Genomic DNA, 25,732 nt, shown 5'->3' with positions numbered 1-25,732 from the left:
AGCCCAGGGGGTAGGGGCGGGACATGTGCTTTTTCATTTTCAGCTTTGATGAGACTGAGATTCTACGGTCACTCACTGAAGAGTTGTTACCCTCCCAGCTGTGTCTCACAGACAAGATCTTCCATTCCCTTCTTTCCCCCTGAAAAAGAGCGGGTCTCTTCATTAACGCCTTGGGGCTACATTTATCTGTAGAAGGTTAACATCAGGACTTCTAGCTGTTATTCTACCGGACGCTTTTAAAACGAGGCAAAAGTCTTCTAAGCAGATGTGAATCAGGAACCACTGCTGAAAATTGGGGCGTGCACCAGCCCTGCAGTCATTTAGGAGTTATTGATGCCACGTGCTGGTTTAGTTAACGTATTTAAAACTTTGAATTAGGCTTAAAGATTATTCCACGGAAAAAAGAACATGTTTAAGAATTCTAAAGCGAACAGTAATTGAAAATAATTTATGTTTCCTTAAAGAAATACACGTATGTGTGTGGAAAGAAAGAATAAACTTTAAACGTTACATTTCTTACGCTAAATAAAGGAATGTGAAATGTGAGTAGCATTACCCATGGGACAGTAGGGAGGTCTAAGGAATGAGCTTTTAGTGTCTTTTTAGATTGAAACTTTGGTCTGAAGGTGACTTAGAAAGATGTGAAGGGAGGAGCATGGGAAGTTGAGAGAAGAATAAACACTGTATTTTGAATTGAAATGAGAGTGGAAAAATTCCAGCAATACAGTTAAGAGAAATAACTTCCCTCATTCATAAACTTTGAAAAGCCAAGACTTCCAACTGTAATTTTCCATTAGCAGTGTGTGTTCTGCGTAATTTTGGAAAACAAACTTGCCATTTTGTGTTTGAGTGTTGGGGATTGAGGGAGGGAGAAGGGGAGACATGGGGACATGTTTTGGCCATACACGGCTTCTGTGTGGAGTTTGCATCTGCGTGCTTTGTATTTGCTTCAGGAAACGTGAATACGAATGATTTCACACGCTTCCCTTTTTTTAGTATGCACATTTTGGAAAACGATGAATTCCTTTTTTTGTCCCTGCTTGCTCGTAATTATGTAGGTTTTCTCCAAGAAATTTGTATATAGTGAACAGGGGAAAAGTGTATTGTGATAAAAGATATCATTGCGCATAGTACATGTGGTCTGTATTCACTCTCATCGCAGTCTATGTAAAGGTGTTTATCAGCAATGATTTGGCACCTTTATAATGTATTTTGTTCATCGTTAGAGCTGGATCTTCCTAAAGGTACTGTCATATCCTTGTAATATAGTAATGAAATTAAAATTATTGTTTTTTTTCATCCCACTTGGAGCAAGGCAGTATGTTTGTCTTCATTGTGTGTATATGAGTAATTTACATGTTCAGATACTTTTAGTATACCCTGGGCATTTGACATGACCACAGTGTGCTCACTGTTAGGGCTATTTTGTTTCTCCAGTGTCCACGTTTCTCTCTCTTGTCAGCTTTGCCTTTGCCACCAAAGCACATTTTTTAAAATACTGTTCTTGCCAAAAGAAGCAGGATGAATGACTCTGTCATTGCCGCAACCTCTTTAAGAACCCCTAATTTGAAGATAAAATGTTGATTCAAATGTGTATTTGTAAAGTATTATTTCTCTGGCTTGCTGATATTCGTGCTACATTTTGCCCTATTCCTTTACACATTACTGAAATGTAGGAGGGTTTTAAAATGTATATATTGTATATGTATGTACATATATACATATGTATTATATATTCTATATGTATTACATATAATCTGCTACTTTTATTCACAACTGCAGCTTTGAATACCCCAAAGTCAACTCCAATAACCTTGTAAAGTTTTGAATGGTGACTGGACTCCATATCAGCATTCCCTTGCCATTTCCATTTTCTATCTGTGATTTTTAGTAGCTAATGTCTTATTCTCATAACCAAAGTTTATTTTTTAGAGTGGAGGAGAAAGAGTGAGGTAAGAGCTGGTGGTTATTCTGCTAATTATTATCATTTTATGAATCTTGTTTTTATTTATTTCAAATTGTACTTATAATACTTGAGTATACATAAAAACTGGTTTGTCTACTCATGCCAATTTTGCAATTCAAAACAAATGTAGGAAAGCTACCCTTTAAGATAGCGCAACATAATGATATTGGATTATTACGTGGTTGGAAAGGCTGTTTGAAACATTAATAATGTAGCAGGGCTGGTTTATGATTAAACACTAGTGTAAAACCAAGTAATGGTTTGAAGGCAAAGGCAGAGGGGAAGCTTGATTCTAACAAGGCTACGCAGGGGCTGATGAAGTGGTAGAAAATACAGCCTGGACTCTAATTTTAGGCCTCTTCTGCAGTACCTTTTAATTTTCTTTTTTTTTTTTTTGAGACAGAGTCTCGCTCTGTCACCCAGGCTGGAGTGCAGTGGCGGGATCTCAGCTCACTGCAAGCTCCGCCTCCCGGGTTCACGCCATTCTCCTGCCTCAGCCTCCCTAGTAGCTGGGACTACAGGCGCCTGCCACCTCGCCCGGCTAAGTTTTTGTATTTTTAGTGGAGACGGGGTTTCACTGTGTTACCCAGGATGGTCTCGATCTCCTGACCTCGTGATCCGCCCGTCTCGGCCTCCCAAAGTGCTGGGATTACAGGCTTGAGCCACCGCACCCGGCCAATTTTCTATGCCTGATAGTTGCCATTGTCTCTCTGTTTTGGGTCGTCTGAAAGCCATGTGGTAAACAGACAAAATACTAATGAGATTGAAACTGGGGTATGTAGCACTTTGCATTGGCTGGTCACGGTTTTCTAGTCTGTAAGTTAATGTTGCTATCTAGGTTGAGGTTCAAATACAATAGTAATTTTTATGGCTGGAGCAGAACAGGCTAACTTCATTCACCACCTTTCTGCTCACCTGCCCTTCCTGTTATCTCTGGATTGGATTTTTTCGGTATTGTTGTCACCCTGTAAAGGATGTCAACCTGAGCTCATTGCCAAGGCTGGCACTAGAATATGAGTCCTTCCTCACTTCTAATTGGTCTGTTTCTCCACCTGCCCCAAGTTTTATCCTTCGGGAATGTGCTGTTCACCACCTTTTAACTTTTTTTGACTTTGGTGCTAATGGAAGTATTTTTAGTAATTACATATAATTTCAATCAACAGATATTAAGACACTATGGTAAATACTTGTTAAAAATTGTAGTGTTACAAAGCAATTCTTACGCTAGCTGCTGCAGCTAAAATCATTTTAAAGGGTTGCATGTGAAGGACTTGTACTCTGAGTCTTCCAGTGATTTTAGCTACAGCAGCTAGCGTAAGAATTGCTTTGTAACACTACAATTTTTAACAAGTATTTACCGTAGTGATTACAAGCGTGAGCCACTGCGCCTGGTCTGGGCTCTGATATTTAAATCCTGTAGGTCTCAGGTTTTTCCTCTTAATCTCCCCTGGTGGTTGTGCCAGTTAAATGGATGCTGGTGGTAGAGCAACAAATGCTCCCTAATCCGTTGCTTGTGTTTCTCCTTGCACAGAATGCAGTTTTGTCACCTCCACGTTTTTGTATGGATGGAATACTTGTTATTCCTTGTAACCTAGTGAACACCTCTTCATTCTTCCATACTTGGGCTAAAATCAACCTTTATGTGAAGCCTTCCTGAAATCGCCAAACCTCCAGCCTCATGCATTCCTTTCTCTCCTGTCTTACATAAATCTCTCTTTTTGCATTTTGTGGTTCTATTCGTTTTTCTACATTAGTCTATGAGCTAACTGAGGGCAGGAATCGTATCTTATTTATTGCTTGAGTGTTTGGCACGGTGCCTGCTAAATGCTTGTTGAATAAAAGTACGAATAAAGTTATAACCTTAACAGCATTACAAAATAGGATTTTAAGGACCAGAACTCATTTCTTCTTCCAGTGGAAACTTGCCTCAGTGTCTTAAGCTTTATTGGTTGTAGTTGTTTGGTTGGGACGTGCTACAGGATGTGTCTTCATCTGCATGCCAGTGTGTACTTGTCTATTTACTCAGCATTTCCTCTTCTACCTCAACCCTCTTCCTGAGTCACCTTACTCTACTGTCCTCCACTTGATGATTTCCCTCACAGGGACTTACATTTATCATCTCAAAAATACCTACTATGTGCCTACTGTGTGCCAGGCACTTGCCGGGATTATAGATTCAGTCACCAAATTCTTAGCCCTTACCTGGACCTTCAAAGAGAGGCAGCCCCCATGAGCAGATGCACAGACAAACCCAGCAGTGCCGTCAGATAATAAAGTTCATCCAGTGCATTGTGATGGCATTGGCAGCCCGAGTCCACCTGGTGAGTCAGGGCAGGCGCACAGAGAAGGCAGCATTTGAGCCGAGGCTGCAGTGGGGCTAACCCATCTGTGCACTAGGCTGGAGCATTTTGGCCTTTTTTAACTTGTCGTGTGTGAAATCTTAAAGTTGCATACAGCATAGCTTCCAGACATTGCTCAGAGTAATTTATTCTTACTGAAGTACCTTACTGAGGTAACATTTTACTTACAGTGAAATGCACTGATTTTAAGTATACCATTGTAGGAGTTTTGTCAGACCTATGTGCCCAAGTCACCAGAACCCAGTCAAGATACAGAATGCTTTTTATCACACAAGAGAGTTTCTTCCAGAGAGCATATGAATCTCCATTCCTTTGGTAAGCATCCACTCTTTGATTTCTAGCACTATGGATTTCTCAAGGTAGGTTTGAATGGCCAAGAAATGTCTTAATACCTATTTGTTTCTTTTTTCCTCTCACTTTTTTCTTTTACTTTTGTTTTCTGAGACAGGAGCTCACTCTGTTGCCCAGTCTGGAGTAGAGTGGTGTGATCTTGGCTCACTGCAACCTTTGCCTCCTGGGTTCAAGTGATTCTCCTGCCTCAGCCTCCTGAGTAGCTGGGACTACAGGTGTGCATCACCATGCCTGGCTAATTTTTGTATTTTTTTTTTTTTTTTGGTAGAGACAGGGTTTCACTGTATTGCCCAGGCTGGTCTCAAACTCCTGGCCTCAAGTGATCTGCCAGCCTTGGTCTCCCAAAGTGCTGGGATTACAGGGCATGAGCCACCACACCCGGCCCCATTTTTTTCTTTATGCAGTGTTTTATAATTTCTTGAACACGGTATCTTTACATGGGAAATAAGAAAGGATCCTAGAAAAGAGAGGGGTGGCAAGAGATGAGGGAGCTCATGAAATCCTCTTGGGACGGAACTGATTTACACAAATAGGAACCAGGGCAGGAATGCCGTTAGAATAGCCTGACTCCAGGAAGTGTAAACAGATATGTCAAAGTATTTCCTGACGAACTGGGAGGGTTCCAGTGCAGTGTCAGTCATTCTGGATTCTTGCAATGTACTGATGCACTGAAAGCTAGAAATGGACTTATTTCATAAAGTGAGGAAAAATGCAAAGAACTTGTACCTTTAATAAAACAGGGTGTCAGCCAGACATGGTGGCTCATGCCTGTAATCCCAGCACTTTGGGAGGCTGAGGAGGGAGGATGGCTTGAGGCCAGGAGTTTAAGACCAGCCTGGTCAACATAGCAAGACCCCATTTCTACCAAAAAAAAAAAAAAAAACCAAAAAAAAACGGTGGCACACACCTGCAGTCTTGGCTGCTTGGGAGGCTGAGGTGGAAGGATAGCCTGAGTCTGGGCAGTCGAGGTTGTGGTGAGCCATGAATGTGCCACTGCACTCCAGCCTGGGTGACAGAGTAAGACCCTGTCTCAAATAAATAAATAAATAAATAAATAAATAAATATTCTTGAACCAGTTAGAGAAGTGGACCCACTGGGTGAAAAAGAGTGAATGATTGATTTATGGTTCTTGATACACATGATCAAGATACTCTCTGCAACCTTTGTGGCAGTTTGCAGAATGAGCAGGGGTTGAGGGCACCATTTTCTCCATATTCTGGCCCAAATTAGAAATTGTTATTTGTATTTTCCCTCTAAATGAACAGATGAAAGACACATTGTCCTATCTTTTTTATCAGATTATTAGTGATATTAAACATTTATGTAACAAATGACCCATTGGATTTCCTCCAATGAGGAAAGATGAAGCCGAGAAAAGGAGGGTTCTGTTTCCTCTTAAGCCACAAAAGGCTCAACAAAGTCACAGTTGGCCCTTGTGAAGAAGCCTTGATACCTTGGTGTTTCTTAAGCCATTTGTAAAGCACAAATCCTTAAAGCTTCTCCTAGGCTTAGAGAAAAGAGGAATGGTGTCCTGGATTGGACCACAGGGAGTATGCCGATTTATTCAATCTGCGTTGGTTCTTGTCTTTTGGTGCATTGCTCTAACTCTCTTTCTCTTTGGATGCCAAGAGTGCTTTGGGTAGTGAGGGACTGCTGTTGATACTAAACACCCCATTCACCTTCCCTCTTCCTGTTAAGATTGCTTCTCAACATACCAGCATTTGAGTTATAGAAACATACTAGCTTTGTGAATGCTAGTTAAGAAAAGCAAAGCAACATCAACATATTTGCCCAATTCTTTTAGTGTGGAAGAAATACACCTTGCAAGTGAACTCGTTCTTCTAGTTAGCATCTGCAGATTGAGTTGTTTATGTTGTTCCTGTTCCCCAGATTTCCTGACAGAATGTTTCCAAGTACTTGTTGAATGAATGAACGTTTTATATCCAATCAAAAGGTTGGGCTATTTAATTGATGTTTCCAGATCTCCTTAAGCCTGTTAACTATCAAAAATGTGTTAGAGCTGGAGGAAATGATAAATTATGCATGCCTGTACTTTTTAGTTTCAGAAGGTATTAAATAATGATTGGTTGTATTTCTTTGAAAACATGTTTGATGTAGTCAAAGCTCTTAATAAGGCTAATAGCTGTCATATATGCACAACTTTGAAACAGAGGTTTAACACATTCAACCTGTGGCTTTGCTTAAAGAGATGGACAATAGCAAGTTCTACTCTGATGAATTACAGCACAGTCCCATGAACGGCCTTTCCAAAGATTTTGAAATACTCCAGTAGTATGCTCAAAGATTGGTTCTCATTCCTGGGTACAGAATGCTCAGTTTGGTGCTTGAGTGCATTTTTATGTTGGTATACAGCACTAGACCTTCTGTCTGTCTTCAAGCATAATGGGGATTGTCATGTAGGAGAGATTAGGAAATTTTTGTATGGACTCAGAGGGCAGAACTGGTAATAACTGGTCACAGTGAGACTTTTGACTCAGTGTTTTGAAGATCTTTCTATGAATGTAGCAGTGCCCTACACTAGACGAGCTGACTTGAATAGCGAGTTACCTACTAGTGAAGTGTGTGTGTGTGTGTGTGTGTGTGTGTTTTACAAGAGAAGCTGAATAAATGACAAAGCAGCTAGTATTCTTGAGTTTCTACCACATGCATGACATGTGGCAAGTGCATTATACCTACATACCTTGTGATGAAGGACTATTCTTACCTGAGGATGTTCTTTTCCACTGAGGGAAAAGAGAGGTGAGAGGTAAAATAATTTAGTCAAGGAAACACTAGAAGTAGTAAATGCTGACTGAGGATTCGAATGCCCACAGCCTGCCCTCTTAGTCATTATATACTTTGCTGCCTGGGAGGGGCGCTGGCCAGGTAGTTCATCATTGTTCAGGAATTTAGAATCAGAAAAGAATGGGGTCTCTTCCTCGTTCCACCCAAAGCTGTAAGATTAGCTATTTTTTTATACATGACAAATCCTATACAACTTCCGCTCACCAGCACAAGTTCTTTCTTGTGATGTTGGTGCCATATTAGTACATGATCATCAAATATACGCAAGTTACAGAATTGCCAGTAGATATTTTTTTCTATTTTAGAGATAGGGTCTTGCTCTGTTGCCCAGGCTGGAGTGCAGTGGTATGATCATAGCTCACTGCAGCCTTGAACTCCTATACTCAAGTGATCATCCCACCTCAGCCTCTGGAACAGCTGGGATTATAGGCACACACCACCACACCCAGATAATTTAAAAATTCTGTCGTAGGGACAAGGTCTCGCTTTGTTTCCTAAGCTGGCCTTGAACTCCTGGCTTCAAGCGATCCTCCCACCTTGGCCTCCCAACCTCTTGGGATTACAGGTGTGAGCCACCATGCCCAGCCAGATGGACCCTGTTGAGCAATTGCCGACTTTAGGTTTATATGTTTGAATGTATTTTAGTGATTGTTAATGTTCAATAAACCATTTAAAGTACTAAAAAAGGGAAACATTTTAATATAACATTGAGTTATACTTTGAGCTAGAATAGGAAATAGATATCTAAGTAGTTTCTTCTATAATTTATAAAAGTATCACCTTCTCTCATGTGACCTACATTTCTGTAGTTCATGCATACCAAAAATTGTACAGATAGTTATTGTATAGTGCTTCAAAATACATGTCATGTTTTTGATTAGGATACTTTTTAGTTAGTGTTTTAGACTTGTTAGTACCAAAGCTGGGACCCTGATGAAATTTTTTTGCCTTCTTGACTAGATTGAAATTTGATCTAGATGTGTGAACAGGGAAAGAAATACCTGAGTTATTTTGTTATACCACCATTTCATAACATTCAAAGGAAGGGAGGTCATTGCCAGCCTCATTATAAACTTTCATTCTGACTTGGCCCGGGAGTTTGAGGCTGCAGTGAGCTATGATTGCGCCACTGCACTCTAGCCTGTATGACGGAGTGAGACCCTATCTCAAAAATAAATAAATAAATAAATAAATAAATACAGGAAGGAAGGAAATTCATTATGGAATTAGTTTTTCTCATTAGAGTTTAATGTTTTTCATTCTACATGAGGAAGGGGACAATAAGCAAACATATTGCCTCTGCACCAGTATCAAACGCATTTGGAATTACCCTGTGTTACGAAGAAAATATTGTCAGTCTATCAAAAGCATCAGATAGAGTTGGTGATAACTTCCTTCTCAAACCCTTCATTGCCCTCTAGGTTTTTCTTCTATTTCACTTGGTGTTTCTAATTTTTTTGTGCTCAGTCCTCCTAATTATTGTCATCAGTGAATGTGAGAACATCCAAGGGTTCATCTTCCATGTCTTCTTTTCTTTGTCTACAATATCTTCCTAACAGGTGTTATCAAGTTCATATGTCTTCTCCACGCTGATTGCTTCCATATTTACATTCCTGACCCTGACCTTGTCCCTAAATTTTAGTAACTACTCAAGATTTCCCACTGTAGGTCTGATAAGCATGTCACGCTCACTGGGTTCTAAGCAAAACTCTTAGTACTACTCCTTCCAGACGCCTTTCTAGTCTTCTCGTCATCTCCCCAATGTTTCTGTCTTAGCAAATGGCCTCATTGTTCAGCCAGTTGCTCAGGCTCCCAAATTGGAAGTCATTCTTGACTCTTGTTCTTTTTTAACATCACACCACACATCTAATCTGTGAAGAAATCCAACTGGCTGTCTCTTCATATATATCCAGAATCTGACCACTTCTTGCCACATCTACCATCACCTTTCACCTATGCTGTTGCAGTAGCCTGGACTCCTTGCTTCCAAAATAGCAGCCAGATTCCTCTTTAAAAATGTAAGTCAAAGGCCGGGAGCGGCGGCTCACGCCTGTAATCCCAGCACTTTGGGCGGCCGAGGCGGGCGGAACACGAGGTCAGGAGATCAAGACCATCCTGGCTAATGCGGTGAAACCCCGTCTCTACTAAAAATACAAAAAATTAGACAGGCGTGGTGGTGGGCGCCTGTGATCCCAGCTACTCAGGAGGCTGAGGCAGGAGAATGGCGTGAATCCGGGAGGCGGAGCTTGCAGTGAGCCCATATTGCGCCACCGCACTCCAGCCTGGGCGACAGAGCAAGACTCTGTCTCAAAAAAAAAAAAAAAAAAAAAAAAAAAGTTTATACATCCAACTCTGCGCCCTCCTCCCCTGACAATGGCTTTCCATTACATTCAGAATAAAGTCTGAATTTTTAAGGCAGTCTCTAGGGCCCCACATGATCTGTTCCCTGCTTGCCTAACTCATCTCCACCCCTACTCTTCCACCACTTGCTTACTGTGCTCATACTGGCTTCCAGCTGTTACTCAGAAGGGTTTTACTTTTTTTTTTTTGAGACAGAGTCTCGCTCTGTCGCCCAGGCTGGAGTGCAGTGGCCGGATCTCAGCTCACTGCAAGCTCCGCCTCCTGGGTTCAAGCGATTCTCCTGCCTCAGCCTCCCGACTAGCTGGGATTACAGGCATGTGCTACCACACCTGGCTAACTTTTTGTATTTTTAGTAGAGACAGGGTTTTTTCATGTTGGTCAGGGTGGTCTCTAACTCTCGACCTCAGGTGATAATGCGTGCTTCAGCCTCCCAAAGTACTGGGATTACAGGCGTGAGCCACCGCGCCTAGCCTGGGTTTTATCTTAACGTCTTTGTCTTGCTGTTCCTTCTGCATGAATACATTTTCTTCATTTATTCGGGTCTTAGCTTAAATGATACTTCCTCTTCCTTCCCACTGCCATTATCCTCCCTTGTCACTCCATACTCAGATTTCATTGCACTTAGTATCACCTGCCTCTGCATTATATATATGTGTGTGTGTGTTTGTTTTTGTTTGTTCTGCTATTTCCACTAGAATATAAGTGCCTTATGTTCTATGAGGACTTATTTTGTTTTCAAGTCATGAATAGTGCCAAGTATTTACTAGGCACTCAATAAATATTCCTGAGAAAAGTAAGTGGATGAATGAACAAATACCTTTTTAATTCTTTATAGTTGAAATCTTTTTAGCCCTGTGACATGATTGACTTCTTGGTTATGCTTCATTCAACAAGAGAAGTCGGTTTTGTTGTATTAGTTGGGTTTTCCCCTGCCTTTTCAAGTTCTATTTTAGATTGAGCAAGTTTTGAACATGTTTTTTTGAAAAAAAAGCAAGTTTAAACCATGCCAAATTTACTTTATTTAACCAATTCTAAAGATGCCTGAAAGTAAGCAAGTATCATAAAAAAAAGTCCAAGCGAATTTGAAGATGAGCCTTTTTAGCTGAATACCCTGTGCCGGGGAATAATACATCATCATGACACTTTGGGGTATTATTCATGAAAAAGATTTCACAACTCACTGATTGAGTTGTGTCCTGCAGTTTGAGCATGGTCTGTAGTCATAATTGGAGACAGAGAAGCAGAAAATAGCTTTACCCTGTTTAAAAATAAAAAAATAGAAACTTTATTGAGAACAGGAAAGTTTCTATCATCTGCTCCAACTTAAACATCAGAGGCCTATCTCATGCTTTGAAAGGGTTGTACTTTATACCAGGTTTTTAAGGGAATTATTCTGAAATGGCACACAAAACTGAGGCTGGAGGCTTTCAAAAGGGTTTTGTTCAGAAGTGAAGGGAAAAGGGAAGTTCCTGATCTGATTTTGTACAAACTGATTTTCTCTTTTCTTTTCTTTCTTTTTTTTTTTTTTGAGACAGGGTCTCGCTCTGTCACCTGGTCTGGAGTATAGTGGTGCAATCATAGCTGACTGCAGCCTTGAATTCCTGGGCTCAACTGATCCTCCTGTCTCAGCCTCCTGACTAGCTGGGGCTATAGGTGTACCGCCACACTTTGCTAGTTTTTAAATTTGTTTTGTAGAGACAGGGCCTTGCTATGTTGCCTAGGTTGGTCTTGAACTCCTGGCCTTAAGCGATCCTCCCACCTTGGCCTCCGAAGGTGTTGGGATTGCAGGCGTGGGCCACTGCTCCCAGGCTAACTTGTTTTTTATGATTGTTTCTAGCTGTTACTTGAATTAAAAGATATTGTTATTTTAAAAAATCATTTAATATAATATATATATTTTTTACAGATGAGAAAAAAGAGGTTCAGAGAAGCTAAGTTTCTTCCCCAACACCATGCAGCTGATGCTGGCAGGCCCAGTATTAGATCTGTCTAATAGAAAAATCAAGCTCTCAGCACCTTCATTCATCTTTCTCTGTTTCTCACCCTCCCTTACATAGCCCTGCCTGTTGTCTGGCATGTACACATCCTGTTGTGCTATTGGCTATTCCATATATCTGCCTCTGTCTTACTCATTTCCTTATTTCCCAATGTTAAAAAGCATAGAAAAGTGATTGGACTTAATATGGCATGTAGTGTAAATTCACACTGAAGTGTAAGTAGATACTATTAAATAACTTTCTTCTGTTGGGATGGGACAGGGCCTTAGAGACAGTGTGTGTGGTGAGGAAGGGACCAATAGAGCACTTGTCGGTCTATCAAAAGCATCAGAAAGAGATGGTGATAACTTCCCTCTCAAAACATTTCCTTCTTTGCCCTCTGGGTTTTTCTCCTGTTTCACTTGGTGTGAAGTACCTTCTGGGTACTTGTCCTGTTAAGGAGGAAACAGCTATGGGCAGCATAGGAATAAGTGCAGACATGTTGGACGGCAAGACTACAGGAAGCTAGAGAATGGGAAAAGCATTTGGAAACTATTAGAGAAGGTCCTTCTTGACCTGAATCAGAAAGTTGATGCATGGGATGTAACGTGGAAGGCATTGGAGTTGGGTAGGGGTGGTGTGGACATGAGCAAGGATTCACTGAATTGTCCTATGGGCAGGACAGTGAAGCTAGAAGTCTGCTTAGTGTGGAAGGTACTGATTTGAAGGTAGTAAGAATGACAAGACCTAAGACCAAATACTGGATATCAATTTTGATTTTTTTTCAATGTCCCATCAGATGATGTTAGAATCTGTTTTACAGAATGGGTCAGTGGAGGGGAAAGACCATATTTCATATTAGAGGATTAATAACTGAACTTTGGAAAATATCTTCTGTTAGGAGGACAGGAAGAGAAAAGGGTGGTGATGGTCAAAAAGCTAGTAGAAAACTAGGAATGTGTTAGAGATCTTAAGGGAAGCACTGGTTTTATGAAAGATAAGTAGAGAGTAGGATTATGAATAGTGTTCCAGACTGGAAGTGATCAAGGGAAAAGAAAATGGGAGTAAGACCATTGAACTTGGCAAGACAGTAATCTATCACTTGTTGATAGTATAGATTTGGAGTGTTGGTGTGGGAGTCAAATCAAGCTTGGTAAAGTTTTAGTGTAGAGGGGCGGGCGCTCCAAGAAGAAAGAGGTCAGAAGAGCTATCCAAGAAATCAACATTCTCTCAAAGATGCTATTTATTTGTATTCACAAAATCATTCCCTACTGTCAGCTTACCTACCTTCTTGGATACATATTAGAGGTAGAAACCCTTAATATCTAAGGAAATTATATTCTGAGACAACCCAATCAGAAAGAATCATTATGGTTTGCTATATAAAATACTAAAGTTGATGCACACTGCTCTGTTTTAGAAACACTTCATCCACTGAAGACTGTTTGGGGAGGTCACTTTAATCTTCTTCTGAGATTATTTCTCCTTTCAAAATAGGGGAACATATCTGTCATGTCCCCAGGGTTTTAGTTCACAATAGTTTAGTGAAGATACTTCGTTTTTAAAATTTTATGTTTTTTGTAGAGATGGGGTTTCACCATGTTGCCCAGGATGTCTCAAGTAGTCTTCCCACTTTGGCCTCCCAAAGTGCTGGGGTTACAGGCACGAACCACTGTGCCTGGCCACAATTTTTTCTTTTCTTTTCTTTTCTTTTTTTTTTTGAGATGGAGTCTCGCTCTGTTGCCAGGTTGGAGTGCAATGGCACCATCCAGGCTCACTGTAACCTCCACCTCCCGGGTTCAAGCAATTCTCCTGCCTCAGCCTCCCGAGTAGCTGGGACTACAGGTGTGTACTACCATGCCCAGCTAATTTTTGTATTTTTAGTACAGACAGGGTTTCGCCATGTTGGCCAGATGGTCTTGATCTCTTGACCTTGAGATCCGCCCGCCTCAGCCTCCCAAAGTGCTGGGATTACAGGCGTGAGTCACCGCGCCCGGCCCATTTTTTTTTCTTAATGATACTTCATCCTCCTCTCCCCAGAGATCCTTGTGCTCATGTTTGCACTTCTTCATTATTCTTTCTTGTCAGTGGATTTCAAATAAAACCTAAGGCTAGTTGACTTGCCTGGAATGTTTTATATTGAAGGAAAAAAAATTTCTTGTTTATTGCACTGTTAAAAACATAGTAATATGTTCTTGGACTCTATTCCCTTCCTTTTAGCTACTATCTATGTGAATTTTCAGATTAGAATTGGGTTTATAGATTGCATGTGTTAAGTTTCTTCTTTTCAAATAAATTGACTTTTTGTCACTATAGAGTAATGTTTATGGCTTTGTCTCAGCTATTCATTGTTCTTTATGTACTCTTCTTTCTTTAAATTACTTTTTGTATTTTTCCTGTATGTCTTTGGGTCATCTTACTAATTTAGCTCTTCTGCTGTATTTAGTTTGGAGGATTCAACTTTAAGATCTTCCAAGAAGAGCATTTTCTGATGTCTTACTAAAAATGAGCCTAATGAGCTATTTTAGAAAAGAAAAACTTTTATAGTTTCCATGAAGAAAATTAAATACATTTTTAGGTGTTTTATTCGAAGGATAAAGTTTATAAAACTGCCTGTTTTTAAGCCAATTTGCAAACATTTTTAGACTTGGAAAATGCTTGTAAGTCTTGAAAGGTATAACTTGCCAAATAGCTGATACTTTTGAAGTATGGCCTTAGTTCTGGTAAAATAATGTGGTTGATGGCTACACTGTAATTTACAGTAACACTTTTTATGTAAGGAAATTAATGTACTTGGCTTTATAAATTCCAGATGAGTTTCTAGCTCCCTATTACCAAGTTATTTAAAATTCATGTTTTGTTTTTCAGTTTAGTGGTTTTTTTTTTATTTTTATTTTTTGAAACAGTCTTACTCTGTCACCCAGGCTGGAGTGCAGTGGCGTAACCTCAGCTCACTGCAACCTCCACCTCCAGAGTTCAAGTGATTCTCCTGCCTCAGCCTCCCAAGTGGCTGGGACTACAGGCATGTGCCACCCATGCCCAGCTAATTTTTGTATTTTTAGTAGAGACAGGGTTTCACTTTGTTGACCAGGGTGGTCTCGAACTCCTGACCTCAGGTGATCTGCCCGCCTCAGCCTCCCAAAGTGTTAGGATTACAGGCATGAGCCACCATGCCCGGCCTCATTATTCAATTTAGTTACAGCAACCATATCTGTACTTGTACTTTGTAAAACTGAAACACTTTTGGGGAAAATTGCTTTTTTGGTGGGTCATTTTGTGGTACAAGCTTATGATGTGGCCAGTGCCTCCACATTTGGCCTTGTCTGGGACTAAAAGATGTCAGGCATCCTCTGCTTGTGACTAGTCCGGGTCTTAAAGGAGATCAAGTTCAAGACCCTTATGGAAGTTCTGGTAGTGCCATAAAGGAGAACTTTCTTGAAAGCCCACCTAAATAGTTCTACTTACTTCTCATTGGTTACCCTATCTGTAAGGGAGTCTAAAAGAAGTTTTTAGCAGAGCATGTCACTGCCTTCAATGATGTGGGTCATCTATTACTAAGGAAGAAGAGATTGGCAATGTTCAGTTGTATCTCTGCCACATTTACTTTCTGATTGTTCATTTTTTATAGCATTTTGCTTTTTTATGGTTGCAATATATTGTTTTAGCTCCATGAGGAGATTGTAATATTATAGTTTTTGTTTTTCTTCCTGAATTGTCTCTGTTTCTTCTAAGTTCCTTAAATTTTCCCTTTTGGCTTTGGTCTCTTTTAAATTGGAGGATTCTTTTAAACTTTTGGTAGATCCTTGTCCAACTGCTTTCTGGATTCTCAACCAATCTCTATATCTAGTCATGTTCCTTACTACCCTTCCCTACCTGAAGGACCTGTTGCATCTAGATTCTGAGAATTTTCCAAGAAAACTTGCATGCTTTGCTACTGTAGTGTCCCTTTGCAGGTCTTGAAGTTTAAACTTCCTTCATTCTCTGCAGTCAGGTACCACTTCTCTGTCTACTTTCCATCTTCCAAAAGTTTGTGCAATGTTTTCTTCTACTGCTTTCTCTTTTCTGAGTCTCTTTGCTCTTGTGGGTTGTTGACTTAAATTCATGCTGCCACTTTGGGAGGCAGTAAAGACAGAAATGCATAGCCAGTTCATTGTGTTTAACCACAAGTTCAGTGTGTGTGTGTGTGTGTGTGTGTGTGTGTGTGTGTATTTATTTTTAGATGTACATCAGAGAAGAGTAGAAAACCATGGATTGAATGAAGGTTACAATTATTGCCAATGCAGAATTTCACACAAGTAAAATACATGCTGCTGTATTAAACTTAAACCCTCACTTTATTATAAAATTGAATTGACAGGCCTTATATAAATCATAAACTCACAGAGTGTAATGAGTCAAAACTGAAATCATGAATTGAGGGGTAGTGAATGTAGGACAAGCAGAACATGGACATAAAGATAAACTAAACCACAGATGGATTCAAATTCCTGCCATATGTTCTGGTATCTGTGCAAGTAGTCATAAACTTAGTCTTTCTAGAAGTCAACTCGGGGACAGAATCATGGCCTCATCCATGCCCTTTACAGCCCAGCTTTTCCCTACACTCTTTCATTCACCTCAGGACAGAGTATAGAAGGAAATGATCAATGTCCAGCATATAATAGATATTCGGTAAATTTTTTTTTCTTGAACTTCTGAAGAAAACTTGCCCCTTCAAGGAAAAAAAAGAAAGTTAACATACTTGCATATATTGAATATCTAAGTTCCAGTCACTTCAAGCAACTGTGTCCTATAAATAACAAAACTGAAGATGAAATGGCTGAGGTAACTTGCCCAAGGAAGAGGAAGCCTTAAACCCAAACCCTGGATTCAGTCCTGGTGTGCTTTCTGTGACAGCATAATTGCTTCCAATGACGTCCATTCTGTGAGTGTTTTACTAAAGGAGAATGACACTTTTGTGCCACTTTACTTGTAATTAGTTGTCTGTCTTTGCTACAAGCTTTTGAAGGGAGGTGCCAAACCATATAGCACCAAGACAGTGCCTGGAGCCTTAATGATAGCCCAATAGAAATTTCTAAAAGGAAAAAATGTTGAATTAATTCAGTGCTTCATGCATAATACTGGTATTATAAATTATTATTTATTGAGATCTGAGACAGTGACTTGGACCTGTAGCTTCTGGAGGGAAGAAATGCTGAGTAAGAGAAGGAAAGCCATCAGTACAACTGGTAGCAGTCTGTAGTGGCTCAGGTATTTTGCAGTTAAAAGGAATACATTACAGGTCTATAATGACAGAGTCCAGTAAATAGTTTTCCGTTATCCTAGTGAATTTACACTTGTAATTCTGGTGCCATAAGTCAACAGATAATTCACAGCTTGCCATCATGAATATTAGAGATGTTTTTATATTTCTCAAATATAAACTTAGGTAAGTTTGTACCTAAAAGTTAGCAAACAAATAAGTTAGCAAACATATAATTCCTTTGTCTTTGCAACCAGAGGATCTCTTGATAAAAAATGTAATTAAATCACAAGGTAACACTAAATCTAGGTTTTAATTCATATAGAAAAGTACCTTTCTCACTCTCGTCATCACTACACTATGCTGTACCTTTTCCCCAAATTTGGAATGTATATTAAAATTTCTAGCGGGAAACAGCTCACAGCTGACTTGAAGAGACTTTAAAGGGGAGAGCTTACACATCTGTAGGAGACCCTACAAAGAATTCAAGGCACAGAAGTAGCAACAGTAGGAAGACATCTTCCTGAATGGCCCAAAAGGTTTGAGAAAGAAATACTGTTGCCGAAGCCAGAAAAACAAATCTGGGGCCAAGGAGGAGGACAATCAGGTTGAGTTTTAGTTTATGGGATTTCTTGAGAGAAAGTGAGAGAGAAAGGGGAAGAATTAGCCTGATGTCTCCGTTATTTTTTCTCGTTTTCAGCTGGCACATCCCACTGGTCAAATCCAATTGGAAGCCACTGGCCAAATAGCCAAGATGACACAGTCTCTAGGATGCATGCCCCTGTGGCACAGGAAGGGAATGTAATTGGATCTGGTAGAAGCCAGATAATAGATGGGGCTGGGGTATGTGGGTGGTGCGGGGGAGGTTAGGGATGGGGCAAACAAAATAACCAGGATAGAATACATTTTCCTTTGCATATCTCTTTCCCTGTGGCCTATCATTAGGTCTGGACTGAGAATTTTCCTAGCAGGATTTTCTTTGTGATTTTCCCTACTTAACATTATATATTCAAGTCTCATTACCCAGGATCTTGGTCTATCGTTGTATTTTTGTCCTCTTCATCTTCTATCTCAAAATCTCTAATACATGCTTAGTTATACTTATTTTTCAAATATTTTCTTTCCATCCCTTTTTAGATAATACAGCTTCTTTTTCTTTTTCTTTCTTTCTTTTTTTTTTTTTTTTTTTTTATGACAAAGTCTTCGCTCTTGTCGCCCAGGCTGGAGTGCAGTGGCGCGATCTTGGCTCACTGCAACCTCCACTTCCTGGGTTCCTGCCTCAGCCTCCCGAGTATCTGGGATTACAGGTGCCTGTCACCGCACCCAGCTAATTTTTGTATTTTTAGTAGAGATGAGGTTTCACCATGTTGGCTAGGCTGGTCTCGAACTCCTGACCTCAGGCAATCTGCCCGCCTCGGCCTCCCAAAGTACTGGGATTGCAGGCGTGAGCCACTGCGCCCAGCCGATAATACAACTTCTGAATCCTTGCAGATCTGCAAGTTTCTATCACCTGAGAGGTGAGTGGTTTCTTATCTAGCTGTAGAAGTTTCAGATTGTGGAACCTCTCCCTCCAAAATGTGTAGAGTTGTTCCACAGTCTTCTCATTTCCAGCTTTGTAGATGAAAAGCCTGTTGGAAACTGTTACAAGCTTATCTGGAAGCTTGTTATATATTTTAAAAATATTTTTCTTCACCACAAAATGTCAGGTTTTATCTGACTCAGTGACATTTATTCTATTTGATTGTCATCTCACATATTTTTGCAACTTCTTTTGTTTGCATTTAGATTTTCTACAGATCTTTGCAGAGTCTTGCCATAATTTCTATCTCTTTGTAAAAGTGTTGCTCTGTAGTTGGTATTTCTTTGAGGTCTCTAATGTTGGTAGTGCTGATGCTTCCATTTATCTGCTGAATATTTCTGTTCATGGATTTTATATATGTGTATATTTGTTTTAAAAAGATTTAAAAAAAAATACTTGAATTTCCTGAAGTGCTTGTCGTTTCTTCAAGTTGTCACCTGTGTCTTCCAGGAGCTCGAATTCGTTAGCGGTTGGGAAGGTTTTTCCTGTTTGTTTTTTCTTTGGCTGCTGGACCCCCTGAGGCGTGTGGTTCATCTGTTCTCGTGTTGTCATTGCAGCTCAGGTCCCATTTCTGGGCTGCTTTATGTAACGGTAGCGCAGTGGTTTCTATCCACGTGGCAGGCAGTGAATCTGCAGCAAGTCCTTGCCCCATCTTGAGACACCAGCAGGAGATGTCTCTGCTCCTTGGTCCCTTCGTTTTTCTGCCTTCAGGAAAACATCTCAACCTCCTGTCATCCTGGAAGCCATGGCAACCGTGGTGGTTATTCCCTTCGGGATCCAGGTCTATCTGTGGATCACTTTGTCCTATAAACTGTGGGCAAAGCCTTACCATGGGGCTCTTCCACTCTTGGTCTTCCAGTTCTCTCCTGCTGAAGCTAAGATAGTTCTGCAGCAGTTCTCTTGTCCACTCTCTGGGGGCCAAATACTTTGCCTGGAGCTGTGGGTCCAGGGGAGGTATTTGGTTTGGATTTGAAGTTGGGAGAGGAAAGAAGATTGCGTTTAATATGCTACCACTTATTATTATGCTTAAAAATGCTTTAGGCTTTCTGTAGATGCACTATTAATATTACATTTTTGCCCATCTACCCAGCAATTCAGATTGGTAATTCACTTTTAAAATACATTTTTTTAAAAATTTTAATTCAAAAATTTCCATCATTTAAAATTGTTTCTACATTTCAAAACCTTGACTGTAACATTTTCTCTTAAGTTATGAGTTGGGAATAAATGTGTGCCTATTTAGTATGCTGAAGGGTTGTCATAGTTATGGTTTCTGGGGTGCCATGTTTAGCTTGTGGTTAGTAGACTATAGAAGGTTTATAGTTAGTGCCAGTGGAGAGAGATTCTAGCCAACAAGTTTCATTTGGATGTAGAGTGTGTGGCTCTTGGAAAGGTTACATCAATTCTGTTGGCTATGTAAAAGCTCAGCTTAGGACTGGCACACACGCATTCTCCCTGAGGACCCCACCCTGTGGAGAGGATTAGACTTCTGGAGCCTCCTTTTCCCTCCACTTGTTGAGTCATCAGGCCTAGGATGAGCCAGGCTTACTCTTTAATATTACATTGCTCTGTGTCCCCACAAAAAGATATGTTGAAACCCTAACCCCTAGTACCACAGAATGTGTCTTATTTGGAAATAGAGTCCTTACAGTGGTAATCAACAAGGTCGTTTGGGTGGGCCAAATCCAGTGTGACTGGTATCTTTAGAAAAAGGGTAGATTGGGATACAGAGGCAGGCATGCACAGAGGGATGAAGGCCGTGGGAAGATGGAGAATTGGAGTGATGCTTCTACAAGCCAAGGATGCCAAAGACTGCCAGCAAACCACCAGCCTGTGGGAACAGAGAGGCAAGGATCTGTTCCCTGTGGGTTTCAGAGATAGCATGGCCATGCTGACACTTTGATTTCAGACTTCTAGACTTCAGAACTGTGAAATAATAAATTTCTGTTGTTTGAAGTCACTCAGTTGTGGTACTTTATTACAGCAGCCCTAGGAAATACCAGCAAACGCGCATCATCACTGATACCCTTTTTGGGAATTTTTGCCAATTCCATGGGTGCAAAGTATCTCATGTATATGTGTGTGTGTATTTTTGGTGACACCAGCAGTCAGTTTAATGAGCCAGCAAAGGAACACCTGAAGCATAGTTATGAAACTCCTGAACTACTTTGAACAAAATGAGAACTTTCAGATAATACGATCCAGATCCCTGCCAGGTAGAAGAGAGAATGAATATGAACCCACCCAGTGAATCAGATTCTCTTTGAGTGACACAGTATTCCTCAAGGACCAACTTACTGTTTTTAAATTGGCATTTAATACTCCTGGGTTTCCCTTTCCATGAATGTCCTTCTCATATCCTTTTGCCATTGGTTACTGGATTTCTTATTAACATACAGAATTTTTTTGGTGTATATTTTAGATATAATTCTTTGTTATATCTAGATGTTCCAAATATCTTCTCTAAGGCCCTCACCTATTTGTTACTTTTGTTCTATAGGATTCTTTCTTGAACAGATGATTTCCTTTGATGTCACAGTCATTTGTTCTTGTTTTATGGTTAAGAATTTTGTGGATCCTTAAAACAAAGATATTCTCCTTCTGATGCCTTTATAATTTTATATTCACATTTGGGTAGCCAATTAATTTGCATTTTATGTTTGTGTGACGTATGAGATAGTGGCCAACCTTTCCCAGCACTGTTTTAGCTTTTTTTTTTTCCCCTTTCTGTTTTCCTAGCACCATGTACTGAATAATCTATTCCTTCCCTCCTTGCTGCTTCCTTAAAAATACATCAAGGTCCTTATACGCATTCATCTCTTTTTGAGTTCTCCCTAATTTGTTTTTCTCCTGCTGTACCAGTATCACTATTTTTTATTGACTTTGAGGTATGTCAAATAGGTAGTGTATCTTCAATTTTTCAAAATTTGTTTAGCTATTTATAAATTCATATTTTTCTATACCAGCTTTAGAAATAGTTTGAATTTTTTTCGAATAATCCAGCTAGTATTTGATTAAAATTTATGGAAATTTTAGATCAGTTTGGGGAGAATCAACATCTTTACAATGTATTAGCCCATCTGTGAACAGGCTATATTTCTTTATTTTCCAATTCTTCTTTAATATTCCTTTAATATATTTTTTAAAATTATGACTAACTTCTTATTTATCAGATTAAATTTAGGAACTTCATAGTTTTTGCTACAGTTCTGAATGGTATCTTATTCAACTATATCTTCTTCTTTTTTTTTTTTTTTTGTTTGAGATGAAGTGTTGCTCTGTCGCCCAGGCTGGAGTGCAGTGGCACGATCTCGGCTAACTGCAAGCTCTGCCTCCCGGGTTCACACCATTCTTCTGCCTCAGCCTCCCGAGTAGCTGGGACTACATGGTGGCGCCTGCCACCATGCCCGACTAATTTTTTTTTTGTATTTTTAGTAGAGATGGGGATTCACCGTGTGCCAGGATGGTCTTGATCTCCTGACCTCGTGATCCTCCCGCCTCGGCCTCCCAAAGTGCTGGAATTACAGGTGTGAGCCACTGTACCTGGCCTTCAACTATATCTTCTAATTGGTTGGTGTAGATAAATGCTATTGAAAAGTTTTTCTATTCAGGAACTCAACTCTTATTAATTCTTAAGAGTTGATTTTTCTTCTCTCTGGATGATCAAATCATCTCTAAATAATCAGAGTTTTATCTCTTTCCTTCCACTCTCTCATTATTTTTCTCTTATTACCTTGGTCAGCATCTTCAGCCTTATGTGATACCTTTGACTTGTTTCAATGTTAATTGGAGTGGGTCAAAAGTTTCTCTGTTCTGCTTTTCTACTTTTCTACTCTATGCTGTAACTTTGATATATGTCTTTAACAAATCAATTTATAGGCACTTTCTTTTATTCCATGTTTTGAGAATATTCATCACAATTGGATACTGAACTATATCACATGAATTTTTGGCATTTACTAAAATTATGTGAGTTTTCACCCCAATCCATTAATGTGGTGAAATGCAGTGGCAGATATTATAATATTAAGCTACCCTTGCGTATTGGTCTGTTTTCCTGCTGCTGATAAAAACATACCTGAGACTGGGAAGAAAAAGAGGTTTAATTGTACTTACAGTTCCACATGGCTGGGGAGGCCTCAGAATCATGGCGGGAGGTGAAAGGCACTTCTTACATGGATGGCAGTGGCAAGAGAAAATGAGGAAGAAGCAAAAGTGGAAACCATTGATAAACCCATCAGATCTCGTGAGTCTTACTCACTATGACGAGAACAGCTCGGGAAAGACCGGGCCGCATGATTCAATTACCTCCCCCTGGGTCCCTCCCACAACACATGGGAATTCTGAGAGATAGCAATTCAAGTTGAGATTTGGTGGGGACACAGTCAAACCATATCACCTTGCTTTCTTGGAATAAAAAAAAGCAATTTTTTGTGATTATGAATTTTAAAAATATTTTATTAGCTTCTGTTATTTGGTATTTTTTTCTAAGACTTTTTCTCTTTTATATTCTTAAGTGAATTGTCCCTGCATTTTGTCTTTGGGCCTTGGTTAGATCTGGAATCAAGATTGTATTAGCCTCATTAAATGAACTATGTTGCCTTCTCGCTTACTCTGTCATGTGTAAAAATATTTTAGTCTGAGACATATTTCAGGGGAGTACAGATTAAAACTCCATTTGTTTCTGCATTTATGTTGGCATTTCATATGATTCTAAAAGTCCATTCTAGTTAGATTCTCAAATGTTAGTTAATAGTTCATAATGTTCTTGTAAAACAACTCGGAGTATTCATTTAGAAGATGCTTATTGAACACTTCCTGTGCTCTAGACAATGTAGGGGCCAGGGAAGTAGCAGCACTCAAATAGAGAAAAGTCTGTGGCCTTGTGAGACTTACTTGCATTTTAGCAAGAGAGATTAAAAAAGTACACCTTTGCTGACATTGTGTTAGGTCTTTGTTTATTGCCCCATTTTACTTTTTATTTTTCTTATTGTAGTTTATCCTTTAAAAATTTTTTTAAATTTCACAAAATTCCTATCTAGAGTTATGTTTAAGTGATCATTTCAAAGAACCAATTTTGTTTAATTTGCCTTTTTAAAAAAATATGTTTGCAGGGAATGGCATCCCATTGCATCATTTCTGCCCTTCTCTTTGAATCCTCCTTCTTGTTTCTCGGTTTCCACACTTGCATTTTCCAACTTCTTAATTGGCTAGCTGATGGGGCGCACTGCTTCTTCAGTGTACAGTGTTACTGTACCAGGAGAGCTCACTGCATCTTGCTTTTCTCTCTTCACAGCGTCTTTGTTATTTCTGCTTTCTTTCAGATTCTTCTACTTACCCGAGGCTGGGGGCTTCCTGGTCTCAGGAGGTTGTAGAGTAGGCCATCTACTGTGCTGTCTATGAGTAGGAGGACCTTGGTTCCTAAATATTACCCCATGAGTTTGTCATATTTCCCGTTTTTAGAAACCCGGTCCCTTGAGTCTTTGAGGTTTTGTTTCTGAGCCCCTTCCTGAGTAGCAGGAGAAGAGGTGCCTCATTCCTTGTCATGAGTTTCAGGTAGGGGCTAGGGTTGACTGATAACAGATACTTTGGTAACAGAATTTAGAATGTAGGTAAGAGAGTATGGACTTGGTTAAGTGATGGAAGGCCACAGACATTTTGGCAAATGTGTATTTTCACATTTAATCTTCTCACTGGTCATTTTAGATTACTTTTGCTAAGAAGTTTTAATTATTCTCTTCAGCAGTAATTCTTCCTTCTACATATTATCTTACTACTTTCTTTGGACCTCTGTTGTATATATTTATCTCCTTTAAAACAGTGATGTTTGCACAGCTTTGTCTCCCATCCTAATGAGAACACTGAAAGGGCTGAGACTGGGTTTTCATCTTTGTATTTTCCATTGTACTGTGTATATACAGTAGGTGCCAAAGGAAAGTTGAGATGTATTAAATGAAATATTGTCAAGCCCTACTTTTAGACAGACAAAGTAGCTTCTTGATATTGGAAAGCTAAGAATAAAATTCTCGTCTATGAAAATGTTTTGTCGACTGCTTTATGTGACCATGAGCAAGTTACAGAACTTCTGTGTGCTTTAGTTTTCTTTTTGCAAAGTGGCAGTAAAACCTGCTTCATGGGGTTCAGAGGATGAGAGGAGGCAAGTAAGAAGCTGTTTCAATTGGAGCAATGAGGGAATATGGTCAAATATGGACACCAGAAATAAGGAAAAGGGCCAGATTCCAAAAAAAGTAGATAAGTCACCAGGCATGAGTTCCAGCCACTGCCACCTGTTTCTAGTTCCCGTTCCTCATCTCTCAGGCTGAGCACACAGGAGGCATGGAAAATGTCCCCTGCACCAGTACTGTGACGTTTGGAGTGCATCTGCCCTGGAAGTAGGTGTTCTTGTCCCCTCCTGTGCTTTATTTTTATGTTATTTGTATTTTGACAACTTTTTTGAGCTAGTTTGCATGCTATAAAATCTTTCCTTCTTTATTAAAGATTCTTAAGCATTCTCCCACATTATCATGATAATTTAGTGTTACTCTTTTACAGTGGACTGATATTTTCTTAAATGGTGTGCTTTTCTGTTGCTAGCAGTGATACATTGTAAGTGTTTTGTATGTGGAACTTATAACTTCAGATTCTGATTTATTTGCCATTTTAAATTTTGTTTATAAAATTCTTTTGTACTGTTAGGTAAAAAGGCGACAGTTTACCTGAGAGGCTACTCACCCTTAACTCATGACTCACCTTTAGTCTATGTTAAATTTTATAGATCAAAACTTATTTTCTGACAATAGAGCTTCTAATTTTGTTCATTATGTGATACTCAAAATTCTTATGAAAGCTATGGATTCTATTAAAAAATGAATATAAGCACACATTTTGCACATAATTTAAGTAGTTTCATGAATCCCATGAGTCTTGTTCAATGGAGTAAACAACTCTGGCTAGGGCAGATGTCATGTCTTTTACACCTTGAAACAAAGTTTGTTTTTGTTTCTGAGACAGAATCTCACTCTGTCACCCAGGCTGGAGTGCAGTGGCATGATCTTGGCCGACTGCAGTTGTGACCTCCCAGAGTCAAGAGA

General features: G+C 39.7%; 1 protein-coding gene across 14 annotated transcripts in view; it reads left to right on the top strand.

Annotated features, from left to right (window-relative positions):
• LOC105481741 (LIM domain 7) overlaps window positions 1-25,732 on the top strand; it is a 233,405-nt gene that overhangs the window by 16,469 nt on the left and 191,204 nt on the right. The gene's annotated exons all lie outside the window — the stretch shown is intronic.

This window comes from Macaca nemestrina, chromosome 16 (assembly GCF_043159975.1).
Source record: "Macaca nemestrina isolate mMacNem1 chromosome 16, mMacNem.hap1, whole genome shotgun sequence".
NCBI lineage: Eukaryota > Metazoa > Chordata > Mammalia > Primates > Cercopithecidae > Macaca > Macaca nemestrina.
The sequence above is the reverse complement of the archived record's forward strand: the minus strand, read 5'-3'. Positions and strand labels throughout refer to the sequence as shown.